Source organism: Chiloscyllium plagiosum, unplaced genomic scaffold (genome assembly GCF_037043375.1).
Source record: "Chiloscyllium plagiosum isolate Xiang-an unplaced genomic scaffold, Cpla_swu_hap1 HiC_scaffold_27, whole genome shotgun sequence".
NCBI classification, from domain to species: domain Eukaryota; kingdom Metazoa; phylum Chordata; class Chondrichthyes; order Orectolobiformes; family Hemiscylliidae; genus Chiloscyllium; species Chiloscyllium plagiosum.
The window spans coordinates 45,415,815-45,440,397 of NW_028270165.1; the positions used below are offsets into that span (position 1 = coordinate 45,415,815).

Below are 24,583 nucleotides of genomic sequence, written 5' to 3' on the forward strand. Positions count from 1 at the left end.
ACAATCTGAAGATTGATTTCAATACATATAAGAATGTCAAAGAGATTGTGATAATAGAAAGTCAACATGTCGAATTGCCAATGAAATGTAAACCAAGGCTGCTCTTAATTTGGTACAGACTAAATCGCAATCAAAATGATAAGAATAAGTAGAAATAACGGCATTGTGCACAAACTGTTTGTAGTGAGTTCAGAATTTTTCTGATCATTTAATTCTGACACATGCAGTGTGCAACACTTATTTGTTCATGGAATGTGAGCATCACTGGCAGAGCCACTATTTTTCATCATCCCCTCTTTCCCTTGAAAGCTTGACTGCTAAGCACCCATATGAATATTGGGTGAGGAGACCATGAGGTTGAGTTGCAAGGCCTACTGTGGCATAACAAATTGGACTGGCTTACACTGCACCCTGACAAGACAGATTTTTGGGAGAACAAAAATTGGAATTCCTACTTAAATATTGATGCTCCCATTAATATCTCTCAAAAAGATATTGTTTGCTCCATAAATTTGTAATGGCTCTTTTGTTGAATTATTTTCCTGCATCCGCATATATCCGGAATCATTTTCAAGAATTTTGGATTAACGTTTGCCACTTACTGCTGCCATCATCCCTTCAAGATCATTCCAAATCGTAATAACTAGCTTATTTTCTTAAAAATTAAATCTTACCCCACCCCCCACCCCTTCTCCCCCGCGCCCCAGCCCAAATCCCTTTTCTTATAAAGTGGCTGCACTATTTCGAACATGGTCACGCTTTCTAAATATTACCATGTACTTTTAATTGAGATTTCAATGTGTCTTTTTAAATATAAAAATGCCCCTTCAAATGTAGTTATGCCCTTTAAATGGGTTGTGTTCCTCGAAGCGGAATCTTGTCCCTCGATAATGTATCTTTACCCCTTTAGATATGACTGTCTCTTAAAGCGTCATATCTATTCATAAATAGGGCAACGTCTCTTCGAAATATAGATTCATTTAGATATGACTGCGTCATTTTGCATATTAAGATATCCCTTTGAATGTGCCTACATCCCTTTGAATGTAATTTTGTCCATTTCAATCTATTTGCAGAAATAGCCCGTTAAATGTCCATGTCCCTTTTTAAAATGCAGATTTCCCGCTTCAGGTAGCCCCAGTTGTAGCGCGAGGTGGCTGTTGCTTGGTGACGGTGACGCTCCCCAGCCCCGCCCATACCCGAGCTGACGTCACGCGGGGCCGAAGGCGGTTGGGAGGAGAAGTCGCTCGAGCGGGGAAGCGGCGGGAGGGCGGCCGTTAGGAAAATGGCGCCGTGCGGCCCGGGGCAGACACCCGTCACTGGGCACCGCCGCCTTCCTGGCGCAGCTGCTGTGTCACGGCCACACCGGCCGGCTGTACAGCAGGCAGGAGCCGGTGAGCATTCTGGAGGCGGATGTTCCTCAGTCATTGAAGGGGCAGGACCTGTTGAGAATGGTTAGTGAAGTGTCTGGTGTACTGAGCCTTATTAACATGGATATAGTTTATAATTTGTCAAAGTATACATATTATTTAGAATGGTAGAGATGTACAGCACGGAAACAGACCCTTCGGTCCAACCCGTCCATGCCAACCAGATATCCTAAATTAATCCGGTCCCACTTGCCAGCACTTGGCTCATCTGCCTCTAAGCCCTTCCTAAACGTATACCCATCCAGAGACCTTTTAAGTGCTTTAATTGTAGCAGCCTCCACCACTTCCTCGGGCAGCTCATTCCATTCACGCACCACCCTCTGCATGGAAAGGTTGCCCCTTAGGTACCTTTTATTATCTTTCAGCTCTCACCCTGAACCTAGGCCCTCCAGTGCAGACCTTCACCCCCTACACTAGGGAAAAGACATAAGAAAGTTGAGCAGCCAGACAAGACGGAAAAGCCACAAAATATCGAGCCAGATAGGGAAAAAAAGTTGTTCTACCACCTTTTTTTTCTCCTATTGGCATTTGGACACTTCAAAATCTGTCAATAATACTAGCATCACCACTGAGCATATTGCATACGTTCCACTGTGTCAACAAGCATTGTGCATGTTCCTTGCTTTGGGTGTCACCCTTGTTCAGGACTGGGGGTGGGTGTTGGGAGAGCTGCAGAACAAGGGTGTGCTGGAAGCAGGGTGGTGAATTGGGGATAGGTGGAGACAGGTAGAGGATACAAACTGGTTGGTCACTGGGAGGACGGAATCTGGTTGGTGGCAAGGAGGGGTGGGGGTGGGGAAGAGCCTGGGAAGGGATTTGAGGAGTGGGGAAAGAGGTTATTTGAAATTGGAGAACTCAGTGTTGAGTCCTCCAGGCTGTAGGCTGCCCAGGTGGAAGATGTTGTGGTGTTCCTCCAATTTGTGGTTTGGTTTGTTGTGGTAATGGAGGCGGCCTAAGATGGTCATGTCAGAAATGGAGTGGGAAGGGGAATTAAAATGGGTGGTGATTGGGAGGTGCGGTCAGCCTCTGCAGACCCAGCTGTGACGCTCGGCGAACCATTCCCCACATTTACCCGCTGTCTCCCGAAGACCACAATTGGCAAACACATGGCAAATACAGTACCCCAATGTGAAGTTAGAACCTTTGCGGTGTTAAAAAAAAAAGCAGAAAAGAGGTGCATTGTTTAAATGGTGACATATTGGAATATGGAGAAAGTGAGGACAGCAAATGCTGGAGATCAGAGTCGAAAGGTGTGGTGCTGGAAATGCTCAGTCAACATTCGATGAGCAGGAGCGTTGACGTTTCGGGCACGGGCCCTTCATCAGGAATGACGTGTGGATGTACAAAGGGGCCTCAGCATCCTTCTACAACAGTAAATGCCAGTTGTCAGGTGCAGCGAGCAATGCAAGTGGTATATTAGCAAGTGGAAATGAGTTCAGAAGTGGGGATGCCTGCCTGCAGTTAGGGGATCATTGAATATATTCAAGGCTGAGTTCATCTGATTTTTGAACAACAAAGAGGAGGATATTTATGGGGGAAGGTGAGAAAATGGCTTTTAACACCAGTACAGAACAGTTACAGAGTCATACAGCATAGTAACAGACCCTTCAGTCCAACTAATCCATGCTGACTATGTTCTCAAACTGAACTAGTCATACCTGCCTGTGTTTGGCCCATCTCCCTCTGAACCTTTCCTCTTCATGTACTTATCCAAATGTCTTTTAAATGTTGTTAGTGTACCTGCATCCACCACTGTGTCGGGATGTTCATTCCACACACAAACCACTCTTTAAAAAAAAATGCTGCTCCTCAAGTCTTTTTAAAAATCTTTCTCCTCTCACCTTCAAAGTTTGCTCTCTAATCTTAAAATCCCCACCCGTGGGGAATGACACCCACTATTCACCTCATCTACCCCCCTCATGATTTATAAATCTCTAAGGTTACCTGTCAACCTCCTGTGCTCCAGTGAGAAAAGTCCCAGCCTATCCACCTAGATGTAGGTAGATTAATATCCAGTTATGTACAGAACTTTGTAGGAAAGTGGGAATTCACTGCACTGTAGGGATGAAACCCTATCCTATCCAGACATTTCTGCTGGTGGATGAGACTAGGCCACATAATGTGGAGGACTGGATTTTGGACAGAGATGAGGAGGAACTATTTTTCCTGGATAGTAGTCAATCTATGGAATTCTCTGCCCGAGGAAGCAGTAGAGACAGCCTCATTAAGTATATTGAAGACACAGTTGGTTAGGTTTTTGCATGGTAGGTTAATTAAGGACAGTTGGGATAATGCAGGGAGGAGGAGCTGAGACAATAGACAGTTTTACCATTATTTTAAATGAATGGCGGAGCAGGCTAGATGGGCCAAATGGCCTGCTCCTGCTTCTATTACTATGAAACAATAACCCTGCATTTCCCATGGCTAACCCACCTAACCTGCACATCCCTGGACACTATGGGCAATTTAGCATGGCCAATCCAAATCAAGGTTGGTGAGCAATGTAGTGATGTGGGAAATTAACATCAGAGAATAATAGAAAGGGACAAGGAGAGTAAATATACCAGCAATCAAAACTGGATTCTGAATGATCACAAAAGTGGAAACAAAAAGTGGTGTTTCTGCACTGTAACAAAAGTAAATGAATTGTCTGCACACATTGAAGAGAATAATTATGATCTGAGGCTCCTTACAGAAACATGGCTTCAGGATGACAAGGATTGGATCCTGAATATCGAGGTGGTAGTCAAATTGGAAGCTAGGTAAAGGTAGAGGGTTGCCACTGCTAATCAAAGCACTGACCACAGGGTAGTCTGGTGTCCGCTCTGATTTCAGGTCCTCATTTCTCTGTCCTCTGATCTCCCTGTTCCCACTGATTAAGATGTCAGTCTGTTCTCAGCTTTACTGGATTTCTGCTGAAGCTTTGACCCCCACCCCCTCTTTGAATATTTTATTGTTCCAGAAGGTGTAAAGTCAGTCAATCAAAGCCCAATGCACAATCTCCCAGTCTCTCAACTAACCAGAGACAAAAGTGTCATCATAGCAGGGAATCAAACAAGAAAAATGAAACAACATGAGAAATAAATAGGTGCAAGTGCTTAATGTCTGTTCATTAGGAAGCAAACCAGAAATAGGGCTCTCCCAGGATTCTGATTGTGTCCAACTTGAGGATCCTCTCTCCCTTACATCGAACTGTTAGTACCCAGCTATGATTTACAATATTTACACCAGAAATGAAGCATCTTATCAAATAGACACGTACAGCATGGAAGTAGACTTTCTCTCTCTCATGCGCGCTTACACACAGAAGTCCATTGGGGTGAATTTTTATTTGCAGATACATCCTATTTTGCTTAAAAATGCACAGTCTGCAGGCAGTCAATACATTTTATATTTTGTAAATTTGACTTTGGAAATAGAACCAGTTTGATTCAAGGTTTGAACTCTGACCTCACACATTTAATGCATTGTCTGAGTTGAGATGTCATCTTTTGTTACAAAACCTTAAGTTATGTTGAGAAGTGCCTTACAGGAAGTTGTAAATTTACATATTAATGATGTCTGCAACCCATTTGAAAAGATGAAAGACTTAACAATCCAGGTTTGCTCAATATATATCATTTCAGTGGCAGGACACTACAATGTTTTTCCATAAATTCTGTCCCTTATGATCTTATTCTTCACAACCACTTGATGAGAGTTTCGTGCCGAAAGCCAGTGCTTCCAAATAGCTTGGTGTTATGTGATTTTTAACTTTGTCCAGGTTAGGGTGGATTGGCTATGCTCAAATTACCCATAGTGCCCAGGGATGTCCAGGTTAGGTGCATGAGTCAGGGGTGAATGTAGAGAAATGGGGGTAGGGGAGTTACTTTCTGGAAGGTTGGGTGGACTCGTTGGGTCGAGTAACCTGCTTCCACGCTGTGGGGATTCTCTGGAGAGAAGAGATTTCTGCAAACTATGCAGGGCAGCACAGGTGTCTCCATGTGAGTTTGTGCGTGTGTGTTTTTGCATGTGTGCTTGCTTGGTGAAGTGTGTGTTATGGAGTATCAGCCTATGCGAGGGTGAGTATTGGGGATGTGCGTGTGTCAGAGAGTATGTGCATAAGAGAGGTGTGGATAAAAGCCAGCGGTTGCATTTTGCTAAAACAAGGAAGGGCAAGAGGGTCTGCAGAGGCCGCCCATTTTAATTCCTCTTCCCTCTCCCTTTCTGACATGACCAACTTTGGCCTCCTTCATTGCCACAACGATCCAATCCACAAATTGGAGGAACACCTCATCTTCCACCTGGAGTTGTCTAATTTCTCCCCTCCCATCCCCCAACTCCCTTCACGGCCTCTGCCCCTCCCATTCACTCTTCCCTGCCACCAACCAGATTCCTTCCTCCCATCGACCATCAGGTTGGACCCTCAGTCTTCACCAATCCCCACTTCAACACCTTGACCCCAGCACCCCTTTATCTGCATCTTGTTCTACACCCATCCCCCATCCGGAAGAAACATCTGAAACGTCGACCTCTCCACCACCTGATGCTGCCTGACTTGCTGTGTTCTTCCAGCCTCCTGACTGTCTATATTGTCAATCAAGACACAGGCCTGGACCAACTGTTCCAGAGTCTGTCCCCTCCCTGGATTCACTCCCTTTCCATTCAGTTGCTGAAAGTCAACAATTGAACCCCCGAATGAAAAATAAATTGAAAAAGTGGGTGAGAAAAGAGAGTATTGTACTCACAGATGTTGGACAGAGGAAGAAAGTTGCAGTCTGGGGTGAAGCTCAATCTTCATTCAGAGAGAGGAGCAGCATCTGTAATCAAATAGACAGAGTCATAGATGTACAGCATAGAAACAGACCCTTCACTCGAACCTGTCCATGCGGAGCAGATATCCTAACCCAATCTAGTCCCACTTACCAGCACCTGGCCCATATCCGTCCAAACGCTTCCTTTTCATAAACCCATCCAGATGCTTTTAAATGTTGCAATTGTACGAGTGTCCACCACTTCCTCTGGCAGCTTACTCCTTAAATGCACCACACTCTGCGTGGAAAAGTTGCCTCTCAGAATTCTTATATCTTTCCCCTCTCACTGAAAACCTATGTCTCTAGATCCTCCCCCCCGCCACTGACTCCAGGGAAACGACCTTGTCTATTTATCCTATCCTTGCTCTTCATAATTTTATAAACCTCTATAAGCCTCTGACCCTCCAGATAAAATATCCCTGGCCTACTCAGCCTTTCCTTGTAGCTGAAACCCTCCAACTCTGGCAACAGCCTTGTAAATCTTTTCTGATCCTTTTCAAAGTTTCACAACATCTTTCCGATAGAAAGGAGACAAGAGGTGGATGCAGCATTCCAAATGTGGCTTAACCAATGTCCTGCACAGCCACAACGTGACCTCCCATACTCAATGCTGTGACCAATAATGGAAAGCATACCAAACACTGCCTTCACTATTCTGTCTACCCGAGACTCCATTTTCAATGAAGTCTGAACCAGCACTTCAAGGTCTCTTTATTCTGCAACACTCCCCTGTCAGTCCTGTCTGGATTGCTTGACCAAAATGTATTTCTCTAAATTAAACTCCATCTCCCATTGGCCTATCTGATCAATTCTAATTTATAGTGAACTCTTTTTCTTTCATTCCACAGAAGCTGAAAGTCTCCATTCCTTCATACTCTCCCTTGATGCTGCCTGACCTGTTGTGCTTTTACAACACCACACTCTCGACTCTGATCTTCAGCATCTGCAGTAGTCATTTCTCCAACATTTCCAGAGTCTGCCCCTCGCCCCCCCAGATTCACTCTCTTCCGTTTCAGTTGCTGCAAGTCAACAACTGAGGCCCTGAATGAAAAATAAATGGAAAACGAGGGTGAGAAAAGAGTGCCATACTCACAGATGTTGGACAAAGGAAGGAAGTTAGTCTGGGGTGAAGCTCAATCTTCATTTAGAGAGAGAGGAACAGCAGCAGCTTCAGAAGGACATGGTCCACCTTCCACATTCAGACAGTAGGGGGGCTCTGATTGCCAGGAGGATAAGTTTCCTTCCAGTCCGCCAATGTTCCCCATTGGTCAATGAAGGTCGCGAACCGTTTCCGGGGACAGCGATGAGCATGCAGTTTTTGCTGACACCGGCTAACCCGCACAGACCTTGCTGACACCGAGGAGCATGTGCAATATGCTCTGCCGAAGCTGCTGTTACTGACAAATTTTAAGTGGTCAAATGCCAATAGGGAAAAAAAAAGAGTAGAGCCACAATTGTGTTCTCCTGTAGCTTGACAGAACCGTACATGCTCGTCGCTATTTTTGCTATTTTTCTTACCGACACCACTCATGATTTTCTAAGTCTCAATAAGGTCACCCCTCAACCTCCTGCACTCCACTGAAAAAAGTCCCAGTCTCTCCTTATAACTCAATCCCTCCAGTCCTGGCAACATCCTGGAAAATGTTTTCCAAACCCCCTCCAATAGTATTCTTCCTATTACAGGGTGACCAGAACTGTACTCAGTACTCAAAATGGCTTCACCAACATCCTGGACATCCTCAACATGATGTCCCAACTCCTATCTCAACGGTGTGAACAATGAAGGCAATGTTGCTAAATGCCTTCTTAACCATCCTGTGTCCCAGCAATGCACCTTTCAAGAACAATATACCTGAAAGCCACCATGTCTCTCTGTTCTGCACGACCCAGTGCCCTACCATTACCTGTACAAGTCCTGCCCTTGTTTTAGCAAAATGCAACCCCTCGCTTTTATCCACAACTCTGTCATAAACATGCTGTCTCTCAGACACACACACATATGCACCACTCACCCCAACCAAAATACTCACCCTCTTACAGACTTAAACTCCAATCACACTCACACTTTACCAAGCATGCACACACGCAAACACACACACACAGATAATAGTCTATGGGGTGAATGTGCATTTGCAGATACATTCAATTTTCCTCAAAAAGTGCACAATCTGCAGGCAGTTAATCCATGTAATATTTTATAAATTCCTACTTTGGAAATAGAACCAGTCTGATTCAAACAAGAGTGGGATACAGACAGACTTGAACCTCACACCTTTCATGCATTATATGAGCTGAGATGTCTCCTATTTTTATAAAACCTTTATAAAACATTTGAGAATGGGGACTTAAAAGTAGTTCTGGGGTTTACATATGAATGAATTGAAACCTGCAACCCATTCTAAAAGATGAAAGACTTACTATCATTCTAGGTTTGTTCAATATATCCCATCAGTTGCATGACACTGTGATCTTTTGCTATAAATTGTGTCTTATGATCCTGTTCGACAGCTACCCGATGAAGAGCAGCGCTCTGAAAGCTAGTGCTTCCAAATAAACCTATTGGACTATAACTGGTGTTGTGTTTTTAACTTTGTCTACCCCAGTCCAACACTGGCTCCTCCACATCATTTCTAGTGGAGACAGCCCATACCTCCCGGTGCTGTCTGTAAACATTACGATGCCGATGAAATGACGCAGTAACCGCACTCCTGAAAAATTTACAATTTCAAATGATATTAGCTAGTCATTCACTGCTCCATCTGATACATGACATTGGAAACTTAGTGCAGGAGGCTGAAAGAAATGAGCAGCTTTAACACAAAAACCTCTTGGAGGTCAAAGCTTTCAACTGTACCATTCAAAATCAGAGACAATTACACAGAGTGGTGAACTTAGCCCAGACAATCACAAAGGTCAACCTCCCATCTATACAATCCATCTATCAGGCCCACTTTGAAGGACAGGCCGCCAGCATTCTCAAAGACCCATCACAGCCTGGCAATGTTTTTCTTCAACCTCTACCATCGGGGTGGATAGTACAGAAACCTGAACACATGCACCAGCCAGTTTTGAAACAGTTCCTACCACACTGTTGTTAGAATACTGAATGGACTCTCAAACTCTTAACATTCACCTGGACCTGTGTTTTTGTTTTTGCAGCTGTTTATTTATTATTTACATATCTTTGCTACTTAACTCTGATCTGCCTGTACTGCTCACAAGACAAAGCTTTTCACTGTATCGTGGCGCATGTGACAATAAATCAATTCAATGAGAGTCTGAGCCCTTCAGTAAATTCAGGTAACCTTTACTGCGACCCAACTTTGTTCCAACTGCAGATCCCCACCAGCAAAAAGGTGTTGAGAATGTAGCTTTTTCTTTTAAACAGCTCAAGGCCCAAGTGCTCACACTCCTCCCACCCCCCACTTTCTTTACTATTGGTCAGCACCAAGCTGTCCCTTTGTAATTGGATCCTTGGTACAGCCTTAACCTGTATTGCCTCACTCAGCAATTTCAACCCACACTCTGTATCCAAGTACATTTCTCCCCACTCATTTGCTGGGGGTGGCAGTGTAGAGTCAACCACACTGCTATGGGTCTGGAGTCACGCAAAGGCCAGACCGGGTAAAGGATGCAGCTGGTTTTCAGTATCAGTGGGACTGGATGAGAGACCCTACTGTTGCAGCATACTGAGTGTGGAGTCTAAAACAGATATACAAACCTGGAAAGAGGCATTCACAGCTGGGAGGGCCTGTACACAATTTTGTGTGCAGCTGAAGCTTTAGCCACGAAGAAACCCGAGGAATCCCGCCCTGTGGTGAAACCGTGGAAGTGTGGCAACAGGAAAGGCTCCTGTTTCCCGTCTGTGTTGGAGACTCATCGGCGCAGGCACACCGGGGAAAGGCCGTTCTCCTGCCCTGACTGAGTGAATCCTTTCCCACAACGGCAGTTTCCTTCCCTAAAAAGGACATGAGTGAATCAGATGGGGATTTTCTCCAGCTCCCCCCACCCATGAAAACGGTTTCATCATTAGATTCTAAACCCCAGATTTCTGACCAAATTCCAATTCCGCCATCTGACTCAGCGGGATTCGAACCCGGGAGTCTCCGGAACTGGGTTGATAACCCAGTCAATAACAGTACTCTGTCATCACTTCTTCAATCCCCTTGCAATGGCACATGAACTCTCTGGTGCCTCCGCAGGTGGGAGGAGCGGGTGAAGCCCTTCCCACAGTGAGAGCAGTTGAACGGCCTCTCCCTGGTGTGGACCCACCGGTGTCTCAACAAGTTGGAGGAATCGCCGAAGGCCTTCCCACACTCGGGGCAACTGAAGGGCCTCTCCCCAGTGTGGACCCGCTTGTGGTTCAGCCTGTCGGAGGAATGGCTGAAGACCTTCCCGCACTTGTTGCAGGGGAAGGGCCTCTCCTCTGTGGGGAACTGCTGGTGGGTCAGTAGGTTGGAAGCCCAGGTAAAGCCCTTCCTGCACATGGGCAGCTGAATGGCCTCTCCCCTATGTGGACCCACTGGTGCCTCAGCAGGGCAGAGGCCTGGGTAAAGCCCTTCCTGCACTCAGGGAAGGTGAACAGCCTCTCCCCCGTGTGGACCCACTGGTGCCTCAGCAGGGCAGGGGCCTGGGTAAAGCCCTTCCCGCACTCAGGGCAGGTGAACAGCCTCTCCCCCATGTGACTGCGCCGATAAGTCTCCAACACAGACGGGAAGCAGAAGCCTTTCCCGCAGTTGTCACACTTCCACGGTTTCTCCACAGGGCGGGATTCCTTGGATTTCTTCATGGCTAAAGCTTCAGCTGCACACAAAATTGTGTACCTGCTGTGAATTCCTCTTTCCAGGCCGTATATCTGTTTCAGGCTGCACACTCAGCGTGCTGCAATAGGAGGGTCTCTTATCCAGTCCCACTGATACTGAAAACGCATTCAAGCAGGAACCAAAGGCTTTGCTCCTTCTCATAGATCCATAGTTGAAAATTGTTGCGGTCTCAATGGATTGAATGACTGTCAGACATTGACATCAAAGTGAGGATTGCAGACACTGGATAGTCAGAGTCGGAAAGTGCGGCACTGGCAAAACACAGCAGGTCAGGCAGCATCTGAGGAGCAGCAAAGTCTGTTTCGGGCATAAGCCCTTCATCTGCTGATGTTGAAACTTCCGTCTTCAGATCTTCAAATACTCTGTTAAAAGAGATTACAAAAGTCGTCACTGTCAGTCCAGGGTAGAAATTCAGAACAAGGAATTTTACTTGCCGTTGAACATTCTTTTCTTTTGTTATTTCATAAATTTGAAAGCACCATCCCACTCTCTCTCCCCTTCTGTTCTCACTCTGCTCTAACAAATTCTCCTGAAGGTGCTGATTCAGTATCTTACAGGGGCGGAAAAGCAAAAATGTCAGGACTGATATCACTGAATTTTGGATAATTCCACCTGAAAGTTTATATCTTTCTCAACAACATTGGGATATTGCTGAGAATGAGCAGGTCTGATTCTGGGGAGTAAAACAAGTGTAAATTCAGGTTGAACTTGCAATACAGCTTCTTGAGAAAAAAACAGACACGAAATGGTTAACATCCCGGGAGGTGGGAGTGGAATGAGATATTAAGGCTTTGACACCGACACCAGAGAAAGACTGAACATACAGACGTGGCAAATATCTAGTGGATAGCCAGAGTCAGAGATATACAGCACAGAAACTCTCAGTCCAACTTGTCCACGCCAACCAGATATCCCAAATTAATATCGCCCCGTTTGCTGGCACCTGGCTTCTATTCCTCTGTACCCTTCCAATTCATATACCCATCCAGATGCCTTTTAAATGCTGTAATTGTACCAGCCTCCACCACTTTCTCTGGGAGCTCTTTCGTTGCAAGCACCACCCTCTGAATGAAAAAGATGCCCAAGGTCCCTTTTAAATCTGCACCCCCATCCCACAGCCCTCACCCTGAACCTGTTACCCTCTAGCTCTGGACTCTCCCATCCCAAGGAAAAGGCCTTGTCTATTTACCCTATCCATGCCTTTCATGATTTTATAAACGTCTATAAGGTCACTTCTCAGCCTCCGGCGCGCAAGGGGAAATAGCCCCAGTCTATTTGGCCTCTCGCTATCACTCAAACCTCCTGGCTACATCATTGTAAATCTTTTCTGAACCCTTTCCAGCTTCACAACATCTTTCCAATAGGAGGGAGACCCGAATTGCACACAATCTCCCAAAAATTGCAATGGTTCTGTTGGCTAATGGCAATTTAATTCCAAAATGTTAATTCCTTCATGAGAAGGGAATAATTGGCAATGTAGCTGTGAGAGGTCCCTTGCGGAAGAGTGAAGAACTGAGTGAGAATTTTCCATTACGTTGGAGAGCAACAGAGTTGATACTGAGACTGGGGACTTAAATCTAAAGCAAGGAAATTACAGGCACAAAAAGGCTGCAACAAACGAGGGCACATTATTGAAAGAAATGACAAACATTTAGATAGCACCTGGAGCAACTGCAATAGTTGTTCCATCCTGTCTGAAAAATAAAACAAAAGGTGGCCCAGCCACAGCGAACAAAGAATATTATGAACAGGACTGGATCCAAAGAAGTGGCATACAAATTAGCTAACAAAAAGCAGCTAGTCTGAAGACTGGGAGCAGTTCAGGTTTCAACAAAAGGATTGATTAAAAGGGGAAAATGTGGTATGTGAAGGGGGGAAAGAAAAGGATTGGTGAAAACAATTACAATTAGAAACCCGCAAAGTTCTCATGTGGAACAAAGATGGCAGACCAATTAACCACATAGGTTGCTGATATAATCACAAAAGGAGGGCACAAATAACGTCCCCAAAATGTTGGGGAACACATGATCCATTGAGAGCAGAACTGAAGGAACTGAGTAGTCGTAGGGAAATGGTGTTGGAGAAATTGATGGGATTAAAAGTTTACAAATCCCCAGCACCTGGTAATCCACACCCCAGACTATGGCCCGAGATGTATCATGCAGTTGTCGAATTTAGGCTGATCTTAGCAAGACTTCAACACATAATGATAAGGTCTTTGGGAGTATTGCTTAAAAAAGAGACCTTGGAGTCTAGGTTCATAGCTTCTTAAAAATACATTAGGAAGTGCAGTGGAGATGGTGGATTCATTAGTTATAATATTCCAAAGTTCTCTAGACGTGAGAAAGATTCATTGAGTTTATTTAAGACTGAGATAGGTAGGTTGTTGATTGTCAAGGTGATCAAAGGTTATGGGGAGAAAGTGGGAGAATGGGGTTGATAAACCAGTCAACCATGGTGGAGCAGACTCGATCGGCTGAATGGTCTCATTTCTACTCCTATATCTTATGGTTCCAGTGGATTTGAAAAATGCTAATGTAACACCTGTATTCAAAAAGGGAGGGAGGCAATATGTGGGAAATTGCAGACCAGTTAGTTTAACACCTGCTGGTAGAATCAATTATCAAGGAAGCAATATCAGAATGTCTGAAAATCAAAACTCCATCCATCAGAGTCAGCATGGTTTTATGAAGGGCAAATCAGATTTGACTAAGTTCTTCAAAGATGTAACAAGCAAAGTGGATAATGGTAATCCTGTAGATGTAATATATCTGGCCTTTCAGAAGGCATTTGCTGAAGTGCCACACAAAAAGTTAATTCACAGGTGGGATCATATGGGATTAGGGGTAATTTATCAGCTTCAATAGGTGACTGGCTGATCGGCAGAAGACAGACAGTCCGAATCTATGGCTTTTTTTCTGGATGGCAAGATGTAACTAGTGAGGTGCCACAGGGTTGGGTCCTTGGACAATCCACATTAGTGACTTGGATACAGGGATAAAAGGCTCTTTTGCCAAATGTGTGAATGACACAAAAATAGGTGGGACGGTAAATTGCAATGAGGAAATAAGAACCTTACAAAAAGATATAGATAGGTTAGGAGAGTGGGCCCAAATGTGGCAGATGGAGTTTCAGGTGGATAAGTGTGAGGTCATGCATTTTGGTTAAAAAAAAGGGAGGTGACCTACTGTCTAAATGGGGAGAGACTTTGGGGTGCTCTGGTGCAGAGGGATCTGGGTATCCTCATTAAGGAGTCACAGAAAACTAGCATGCAGGTACAATAGATAAGAAAGAAAGTGAATGCAACGTTGGCTTTGATAGCTAAAGGAATAGAATACAAAAGGTAAGGAAATGTTGCTGCAACTATACATGGCATTGCTGAGGCCGGACCTGGAGGATTGTGCCCAGTTTTAGACCCTTTTTTCCCCTTATATGGTTATGGTAGGGGATTTAACTGTCCAAACATAGACCGGGACTGCCATAGGTTTAAGGATTTCGTTGGAGAGGAATTTAAGTGTGTACAAGAAAATTTCTGATTCAGTATGTGGATGTACCTACTAGAGAAGGTGCAGAACCTGACTTACTCTTGGAAAATAAGGCAGGACAGGTGACAGAGGTGTCAGTGGGGGAGCACATTGGGTCGGCGCCCATAATTCTATTAGTTTTAAAATAGTGATGGAAAAGGATAGACCAGATCTAAAAGTTGAAGTTCTAAATTGGAGGAATCCTAAGTCTGACAGTATTAGGCAAGACCTTTCAAAAGCTAATTGGGGCGGATGTTCGCAGGTAAAGGGACGGCTGGAAAATGGGAAGCCTTCAGAAATGAGATAATGAGGAGACCAGAGATGGTATATTCCTGTTGGGGTGAAAGGAAAGTCTGATAGATGTAGGGAATGCTGGATGACTAGAGAAATTGAGGGTTTGATTCAAAAAAAAAGGAAGCATATGTCAGGTATAGACAGGATAAATTGAGTGAATTCTTAGAAGAGTATAAAGGTACAAAGTATAAACAAGTATACTTAAGAGGGAAATCAGGAGGTCAAAAAGGGGACATGAGATAGCTTTGGAAAATAGGGTGAAGGAGAATCAAAAGGGTTTTTACAAATACATTAAGGACAAGAGGGTAACTAGGGAGAGAATGGGGCACCTCGAAGATCAGCAAGGTGGATTGTGTGTGGAACCGCAGAAAATGGGGGAGATACTAAATGAGTATTTTGCATCAGTATTTCCTGTGGAAAAGGTTATGGAAGATATAGACTGTAGGGAAATAGATGGTGACATGTTGAAAAATATCCATATTACAGAGGTGGTGATGCTGGATGTCTCGAAACACAAAGGTGGATAAATACCTGGGACCTTATCAGGTGCCTCTAGAACTCTGTGGGAATCTAGGGAAGTGATTGCTGGGCCCCTTGCTGAGATATCTGTAAATCAATAGTCACAGGAGAGGTACCAGAAGTCCAGAGGTTGGTTAACTTCTGAACTCAATTTTTCTTGCTAATGTACCATTGCCTTGCTGATTGCTTGTTGCTCCTGTCTGACAACTGGCATTGACTGGTGTAGGAGGACGCTGAGGCCCCTTTGTACGTCCATTCCTGATGAAAGACCCATGCCCAAAACGGCGACTCTCCTGCTCCTCCGTTGCTGTCTGACCTGCTGTTTTTCTAGCACCACATTTTTCGACTCTGATCTCCAGTTCTCACTTTATCCACACCCCAATATATCACCATTTAAATAATGCACCTCCTTTCTGCTTTTTTTTTTACTGCAAATGCTATAACTTCACATTGTGGTACTGTATTTGCCATGTGTTTGTCAACTGTGGACTTCTCTACATCGGGGAGACCAAGAGTAAACTTGAGGAACGGTTCGCCGAGCATCGCAGCCGGGTCCGCAGAGACTGACGGGTCCTCCCAGTCACCACCCATTTTAATGCCCCATCTACAGTTCCCCCTGCACTCTCCCACTCCGCCACGAAGAAGGTTTACACCCAAAACATCGCCTTGTCCACCTCCTTATGCTGCCTGGCTTAGTGTGTTCTTGCAGTCTCCTGCCGATGTATTTTGCCAATTGAGACACAGACCTGGACCAATTTTTCCAGTGTATGTCTCTGCCTGGATTCACTCCTTTTCCTTTCAGTTGCTGCAAGTCAACAACCGAACCCCAGAATGAAAAAAAGTGAAATGGAAAACGTGGGTGAGAAAAGAGACTACCATACTCACAGATGTTGGACGGAGAAAGGAAGTTGGAGTCTGGGGTGAAGCTCAATCTCCATTCCAAAGAGAGGAGCACAAGCAGCAGCTTCAGAAGTTCGTGGTCCAACTTCCGCATTCAGACAATGCGGTGGCTCTGATTGGCAGGAAGACCAATCTCCTACTGGTCCTTCAGGGCTTCCGATTGGTCCATCAAAAACAGGTCGCGCGCCTTTCGTTTGGGCAGCGATGAGCATGCGCACTGCGTTGCTGACACCAGCAAATATTGGCAATATACTCTTGTTAGTTTTACGGACAGATTTTAAGTCTCCAAATGCAAATAGGAAAACAAAGGTAGAGCAACAGTTTTGTTCCCCCGTGGCTCGACATTTTATTGCTTTTGCATTTTGTCTGGCTGATCAACTTTTGTATGTCTTTTCCGCATGTTTGGGGGGAGGGGAGCCCAGAACTGGAGGGCATAGGTTGAGGATGAGAGGGGAAAGATTTCTGAGGATCTTAAGGGCCAACCTTTTTGCACAAAGGGTGGTATGTGTATGCAATGAAGTGGTGGAGGCTGGTACAGTTACAATATTTAAAATGCATTCTCATAGGGCTATGAATAGGAAGGATTCAGAGGGAAATGGGCCAAATGCTGGCAAATGGGTCAATAGATTAATTTAGTTTGTTTCTGTGCTATACAAATCTAAAACTCTATTTTGACATAGTCAGAACCAATTTCATGAGACTAAGAATAGGCCATTCACCCCTTACAGCTTGTCCTGAGCTGTGGCCTAACTGCGCCTATTTCAATGCTAGTTTCAGAAGATTTCAGCAGCTCTTAAAAATTGAACATGCTTTCAGACATTAATGATGTTTCTGAATGTATCATTTTAGCTATTCTCAATTTTAAAGATCAGCCATTTGTCACCCGTCCTGACTCCCAGTTGAGTCATCACCATCTATTCTCTCTCTCTTCTGAAAAGGCCTTGATACAGTAATCAAAGAGGGCTCGAGGCATGAGAAAGGATGGGGAGAAAAGAGAGAGAATGGATGAGAGGGCAGAGGGTGGTGTGTAGAGAAACAGAAAATGGACAGGAACAGAGGGTGGGGTTAGAGAAAGATTGGGGGGCAGAGGTTAGTGGGGGGGAGGGAAGAGAAAGACCTGCAGGGCAAAGGGTAGGGGGCAAAGTGAGAGAATGGGGCAGCAAAGAATGGTGGAGGGGGCCAAGGGAGAATGGGGTACAGAGCATTGTGGGGTAGAGAAATAGTGGAGTGCAGAGGGTGAGGGGAGAGAGAATAGATGGGAGTCATTGGATTGCAGGAGAATGGACAGAGGGCAGAACGTGGGTGGAGAAAGAGAATATATGGTGGAACAGAGGGATGGAGAGCAGAGGGTTTGGGGGAGAGAGAAAATGCATAGGGAGTCAGAAGATGGGAAGAGGGACTGGACAGGGATGCAGAGGGTGGGGATGAGAGAAAGAAAGAGAGACAGAATGGACGGTGTGCCGGGGGTGATGAGGGAATGGACAGGGGTGCCGTGGATGGCACGGGGGAATGGAGAGGGGGGAGCCATGAATGGCGGGGGAGAATTGATGGGGGTGCTGTGGGTGCCACAGGGGAGAATGGGCAGGTCGTGCCGTAGTTGGTGGGGGAGAATGGACAGGGTGCTGTGGGTGGCAGGGAGAATGGTCAGGGGATGCTGTGGGTGGCGGGGAGAATGGATGGGGGGGCGCTGTGAGTGGCAGGGAGAATGGACAGTGGCACTGTGGTTGGCAGGGGGTAAGGCCAGAGGCACTGTGGTGTTGGAGGAATGGATAGGTGGTGCTGTGGGGATGTTTGGGTCTTGGAGGGAGATGGTGGTGGTGAAAGCATCCCACTCACTCCCAGCATCCCCTTCTCTGCACACATGCGGTGCACATTTTTGTGAGTCTGGATGGGATGCTGTTTGGAGGGTCAGTGTTGATTCGATGGGCTAAATGGCCTGCTCCCACACTGTAGGGATTCTATGATTAGGAGAGCTGTCAAACCAACAACTTCTAATTGGTGAAGTAAAAGACCAGGAGCCAATCTTTAAGCAGTTTTCCATTTATTCACTCAAACTGCGCTTTCAATTGAATTCCTTGAATTTAATGAGTTCCGTTGTAGTTTAATTATGATCCATGAAAAGCAACATCCAGTCACATCTGTGGGCAGAACCAACTCAACTGACTGAACAAGTGTAACAACTCTTCTGTATGCACTTTAGGTGTGACATCCTCTCCCTCTCTCTCTGTTGACCCAACAGGATTACCAGGGCTAGAATTACCACTCTCAAAATACAATTGCTGATCTACTGTTTGTTTCTGCTGCTTAACATAAGGATTTAAAAGCTGCTAGCCTGATCTCGCAGAAAGCACAAAAACAGACTTGTCACTTGTGCCTGCGCAGAGATAAAATTTCATTTGGAATAGATCACAAAATAACAACAGGTGCCAATCCCACAACTCTGTGTTACACATGGAGGGAGGGGAGGGGAAGGAAAGTGTTTTACTCTCAGACGTTAGAGGGGAGGACAAAGTTTCAGCCAGTGGGAAGTTAAAATTAAACCCTGTGCTGTTTTCTGTTATAAAAACTCAAATCGCAAGGATTTGGGGGAAATAAAAAATGAAGGAAAGGGAGTTTGCAAAGTTTCCAAGCCCCCACAACACACACACACAATTCCCACTGCTCAGCCGGAGACAGTGCTGCCCCCCTCTGTTTAGGAGTAAACTCAGGAAAGGTGGTGGTATTGATAGTGAGGAGGATGGTCTCCGGCTACACTTTGATACCAATCAGCTGGTAAATGGGGCAGAGAGATGGAATTTAATCTCCAGGCATTCTGGGAAATGTAATAATGGAAGAAAGTAATCAATAAATAGTAGGTCCCTACAGAGTGCTGAGGAACAAAGGAACCTTGCTGTCCAAGTCCAGAGATCCCCGAAGGTATCAGTACAGATAAAACGAGGGAGTGGGGAAGGCATAGATTTGTATTTCTTTCATACAGAGGGTGGTACGTGTGTGCAATGGGCTGCCAGAGGAAGTGATGGGAGCTGGTACCATTATAACATTTAAAAGGCATCTGGTTGGGTATATGTATTGGAAGGGTCGAGAGAGATATGGGTCAAATACTGGCAAATGGGTCACAAGATTAATTTAGGATATCCAGTCAGCATGGGTGAGCTGGACTGCAGAGTCTGTTTCTGTGCTGCATGACTCTACCCGCTTAATTCAATGCAAGTTTCAGAAACATGTCTGCAGCTTTATGCTTTTAGATTAACAATGTTTCTGAATATATCAATTCAGCTGTTCTCAATTTTAAAGATTAGCCATTTCTTGTGCTCCCCTGTCTTCCAGGTTGAGTCATCACCATCCATTCTCTGTCTTTCCCGAGAAGGGCTTGATACAGCAATCAAAGAGGGCTCGAGGTACGAGAAAGGATGGGGGGAAGGTAGAAGAGAGAGAGAATGGGCAGGGGTGCAGAGGGGGGGGGGGGGGGGGGGGGGGGGAAGAGAGAGAAAGAGAATGGATAGGGGAGCAGAGGGTAGAGGGAGAGAGAGAGAAAAAATGGACAGGGGACAGAGGGTGGAGGGGAGGAGAAAGACTTGGAGACAGAGAATGGGGGGGAGAGAGAGAATGGCTGGGCAGAGAGATTTGGTGAGTGCAGACTGTAAGGAGAGAGAGAGAATGCATGGAGACAGTGGGTTGGGGAAGTGACAGCTCAAATCCCACCTTACCCAGGAATGGTGTCAGTGTTCCATGAACTTGAACCCACTCCATCCACAGCAGACTTGGGGGCAGTCGTTTCTCAATAGACACATGGCTAAGACAGTAGATTCATATAATCCCTATGGGCCATTCGGCCCATAAAATTCAGACTGACCTTCCCAACAGCATCCCACCCACTTTCCCTGCAGTTCCCCACAGTTAACCCACCCTAGGTTGCAGATCCCTGGACACTTCAGCATGGCCAATCCACCCTAAACTTCAGATGGTTAGACTGTCGGAGGAAACTGGAGCACCCAGAGTTCACCCACGCAGACACAAAGGTGAGAACATGCCAAAGTCCACACAGAGAGCTACATGAGAGTGGAATTGAACCCATGTCCGTGGAACTGTGAGGCAGTGGTGCTAACCACTTAGCCACCGCGCCACCCAGAGCTTTGAAGTTCTGCTTTGTCTTTGTAGCTTCTGACTTCTCATGAGCCTTCAGCAGCGGCTCTCTCCTCCTGATATTGTTAGACCACGCCCGCTGCAACTTCCCTTTTCCATTTCTCCCGCCCTGAGCACACCGGTTCCCAAATCCTGGCGCCAGGCAGACACTGATGCAATCTGGTCTTCTGCTGCCAACTGCAGAGAATGGTGACAATCCCTGCCATTATTCTCTCCCTGACCACCACTGCCCCCTCCCCAACATTGTTCTTACTCCCACCACACAGCCAGTTAGCTCCTCGCTCGTACAGAGCTCTCTCATATCCCCTTTATTAGATTAGATTAGATTACTTACAGTGTGGAAACAGGCCCTTCGGCCCAACAATTCCACACTGCCCCGCCGAAGCGCAACCCACCCATACATCTACCCCTTACCTAACACTACGGGCAATTTACCGTGGCTAATACACCTGCCCTGCACATCTTTGGACTGTGGGAGGAAACCGGAGCACCCGGAGGAAACCCACACAGACACGTGGAGAATGTGCAAACTCCACACAGTCAGTCGCCTGAGGTGGGAATTGAACCCGGATCTCTGGTGCTGTGAGGCAGCAGTGCTAACCACTGTGCCACCGTGCCGCCCGTTCTGTCTGACTTGTGCTGACATCCTCCTGACCCTGTCCACTGACCCAGTCAGAAGGTTTGTCCGTAGAGGAAAGACCATCTCCCAGAATAAAGTGTCCAGTTAACTTTCCCCTTTTACCCCAACGTGTCTGCAGCCCGGCTTCCAGCTGCATCTTTCTGAGCCGAAGGTCCTGTGTTTGCCCTGGATCACAGCATCCAGAGCGTCTCAACTTCCGCAAATCGAAAGACAAGGCCCATCTTGCCCTCTCCAATGTGTGTTGTGTTACTGCTTAATCATTTCTGTTAGCTGAGCAGAGGCTGATAGCCAAATTTGGAACCCCATGAGGGTGGTCTCAACTGGGACATTGGGTTCATGTCACACTACAGGTGACCCCACTACACTGTACACTCTCTCTCTCTCACTCTCACACTCATGCTCGCACTCAGACACACACACATGCACACACCCTCTCACAGGCTTATACTCCATTACTCTCACACTTTACCAAGCACGCACATACACAGACACACACATCAGTCTATGGTGTGAATTTGCAATTGCAGGATTTTAATTGCAAGTACATTCTATTTTGCTCAAAAAACGCACAATCTTCAGACAGTCTATCCATGTAATATGTTATAAATTCTACGATGGAAATAGAACCAGTCTGACTCAAAATTGGGATACAGACAGACTCTGACATGAGTGAATCTCAAGGGATTTTTTTTCCCAGAATATGGTTTCATCATTAGATTCTGAACCCGATTTCTGACTGAATTCGAATTCTGCCATCTGCCACAGTGTGATTCGAACCCAGGAGTCCCCAAAGCTGGGTTGATAGTCCAGTCGATAATGGCACTCGGCTGTCATTCCTTCAATCACCCTGCAATGGCCTCCACAGTTGGGAGGAGGGGGTAAAGCCCTTCCCACACTGACAGCAGGTGAGCAGGCTGTCTCCGGTGCGGACCCACTGGTGCGTCTGCAGGCTGGAAGAATCAATGAATTTCTTCCTACATTCGGAGCAGGTGATTGGCCGCTCCCTGTTGTGGACCCGCTGGTGAGCTTCTAAAATCTCAAAACAAATAATCAAGAAAGAACCCACTCTATTCACTACCGCAGACTTACAGCAAGGTTACACATTAAAAACTATGCACTTATCTGTTTCTGTGCTGTGAGCTCTCCCACACAGATTCCACCAAGACCAGTTGTGAATTTTGTGTTTGTTAATTTTTCCTAGACGCACTCCAATGTCCAGAGATACATGATTTCAAACAACAAAGGCAGTAACTACATCGATTCACTGCTGTGTCAGCTAGCAGTGTAGGATTTTCTCTCTATCTCTCTCTTTCAGACCATGTGCTCGCTGCCATTAGCTGATTTTTTTACTCCAAAGTTCCGAAACAATGCAACAGCATATAAAACAGTAATTGCTGCTCCTGGAATTCAAGGAAATCGCCTCCAACACTGAAAATATCTTTAAAAAAGAGCAGCTCTTACAGCCACAAATTTTCTCAGCCTCCATCTTGGATTAGTTCTTGGTGAACATTCCCATCTCCCAGGTTACAGTTATTGAAATAATCTGCTTTTCTATTTTTACTACCAAAGTGGATAACCTCACATTTATCCCCACTAAACTGCACCTGCCATACATTTACCCACTCACTCAGCCTGTCCAAATAACATTGCATCCTCCTCACAGCTCACCCTTCCACCCAGCTTTGTGTCATCTGCAATTTGTGATATATTCCAATTAGTTTCTCATCTAAATCACTGACATATACTGTGAATACCTGGGGTCCTAGTCCCAATCCCTGCAGTTCCCCAATCATGAATCATTATACAACATCGATCTGACGGATCCTCCCTGACTGACCGTACAAAATAGCAGATGTTAGCCTTATACATGTAATTAACAGGACTAAGACCATTTATAATGCTGCCTCCCAAGACCTACATCACCTCAAAATTGCTGACTTTTGCCTGAAAAATGGGCGAGTTCTGAGAAATTTTACAAGGTAATAATCATACCCAGCCTGTAGTCCGGCACCCAGCAGAAACTATCAGATTGGATTATTACCTGTCTCCACCAAGCAGTGCATCGTGTAGTTGGTGTGGGTAAAGTCTTAACATGTAAACCTAGCTCAGGCGAAGAGGCTGAGGAGTTCCTTACCCGTTTTAAGGAATGCTATGGTGCTTCCTCTGGTGACGCTAACTACCTACAAGGGTGATCATCCCAATTTAATGCCCTATGTATGACTCTCTTACCTGATCAGGTACAGAAAGCTATTAAAACCCACAATATCCACTGGCAAGATGTTGAGATTGCACAATTCAGCTGATAGATTTGGTACTTCTGAGAATGAAAGGATCCCAAGAATAAGACAGAACTTGCCCAAACTACAGTGGCTAAACTTAAACTCAGGATTCAAAGTAGACCTTTTCGTCTGCAAGGTCAGTCAAGCTTGCAAATGAAACCCTCATACTAACGCCCAGTATGGCAGGACAGTAGAAATGGTACTGTGTATTCACAACATCCCAATGGACCTTGCGGTCCTCCTATGTATCCTTCCCCAACAGTCCATGATGCCTCTATACATCCTCTCATTACTCTTCACTGCCTCCCCCACCCCCTAGAGTCCCCCAACAACTACACCTTTGTTTCAATTGCAATGAACCAGGACATTGGTCCAAGAACTGCCCTTTCCATAGGAGTCCCTGGTTCATCACCGCAGTAAAAACAACAGACAATCTCCTGGTCTCCCTCCCCAGTGACCTCAGCAGGTTGCCCCTTTTACTGCACAAAACCCTTTTCAAAATGACTCCCGGATATAGAGCAGCTTCCTGCTTTGAATTTTCCCATACTTACCGCTAGCCCAGAAGATGGACCTATGCTAATTCTTAACTGTAATGGCCATAATATTGAATTTATGTTTGACACAGGAGCCACTGTTTCATCACTTCCCGTCCATCTTGCTAATGCTTTTGATTTTCAAATCTCGGACGATGATGAAATCCTGCAATGTTTTGATGGTTCCTCTAATAAACATGCATACGCTGTCCCTCTGACAGTGGTGTGGAAAAATTGTGTCACGCTCCCTTTTTGCTTTGTTGTAACTAATGGATTACGTATCCCTCTACTCGCTAGAGATCTCCTCTGTCCTCTAAATATTACTATTGAATGTCGTGATGATGGTATCCTGATTCAGGATCCACCTCATTTTGTTCAATGCATCAAAACCAAAGCCTCCTCGATGGTGGTCATTTGATTTGGATCCTTATTCTTTTGATCCTATTTTACATAACGTCCCTCACCCCCACATTTACTTTAGCTTATGATCTCAGGCTTGAACACACTATAATCCCTTACTGGTCACTACTCAGCACACTTGGGTGGGTCACTACTCAGCACACTTGGGTGATTGGTGAGATCAGGTCACCAGCTGGTGGCGTTCTTTTCGTGTCAGTTCCTCTTCATAGCTGGATAACTGGCCCTCTCATTTTCCCCTGTGTCACCACTCACTTGAACCCCAAACACAAAGCCCAAGAAGAAGGT

The 24,583-nt window shown here is 45.5% G+C and overlaps 1 protein-coding gene and 1 long non-coding RNA gene across 2 annotated transcripts in view; one reads left to right on the plus strand and one right to left on the minus strand.

The window, feature by feature from the left end:
* Window positions 1-1,321: 1,321 nt before the first annotated feature.
* The window catches only part of LOC148143862 (uncharacterized), a 39,064-nt gene continuing 15,802 nt past the window's right edge, over window positions 1,322-24,583 (plus strand). Inside the window, exon 1 of the mRNA XM_087974511.1 lies at window positions 1,322-1,454. The gene's annotated coding sequence lies outside the window, so the exon portion shown is untranslated. The remainder of the gene's footprint in view (window positions 1,455-24,583) is intronic.
* Window positions 1,371-7,448, minus strand: LOC148143863 (uncharacterized). Its single transcript, XR_015751342.1, has 3 exons — window positions 7,317-7,448; window positions 6,158-6,229; window positions 1,371-1,442 (listed from the first exon to the last, which is right to left on the minus strand). It is a non-coding gene; the product is annotated as an uncharacterized LOC148143863 (long non-coding RNA).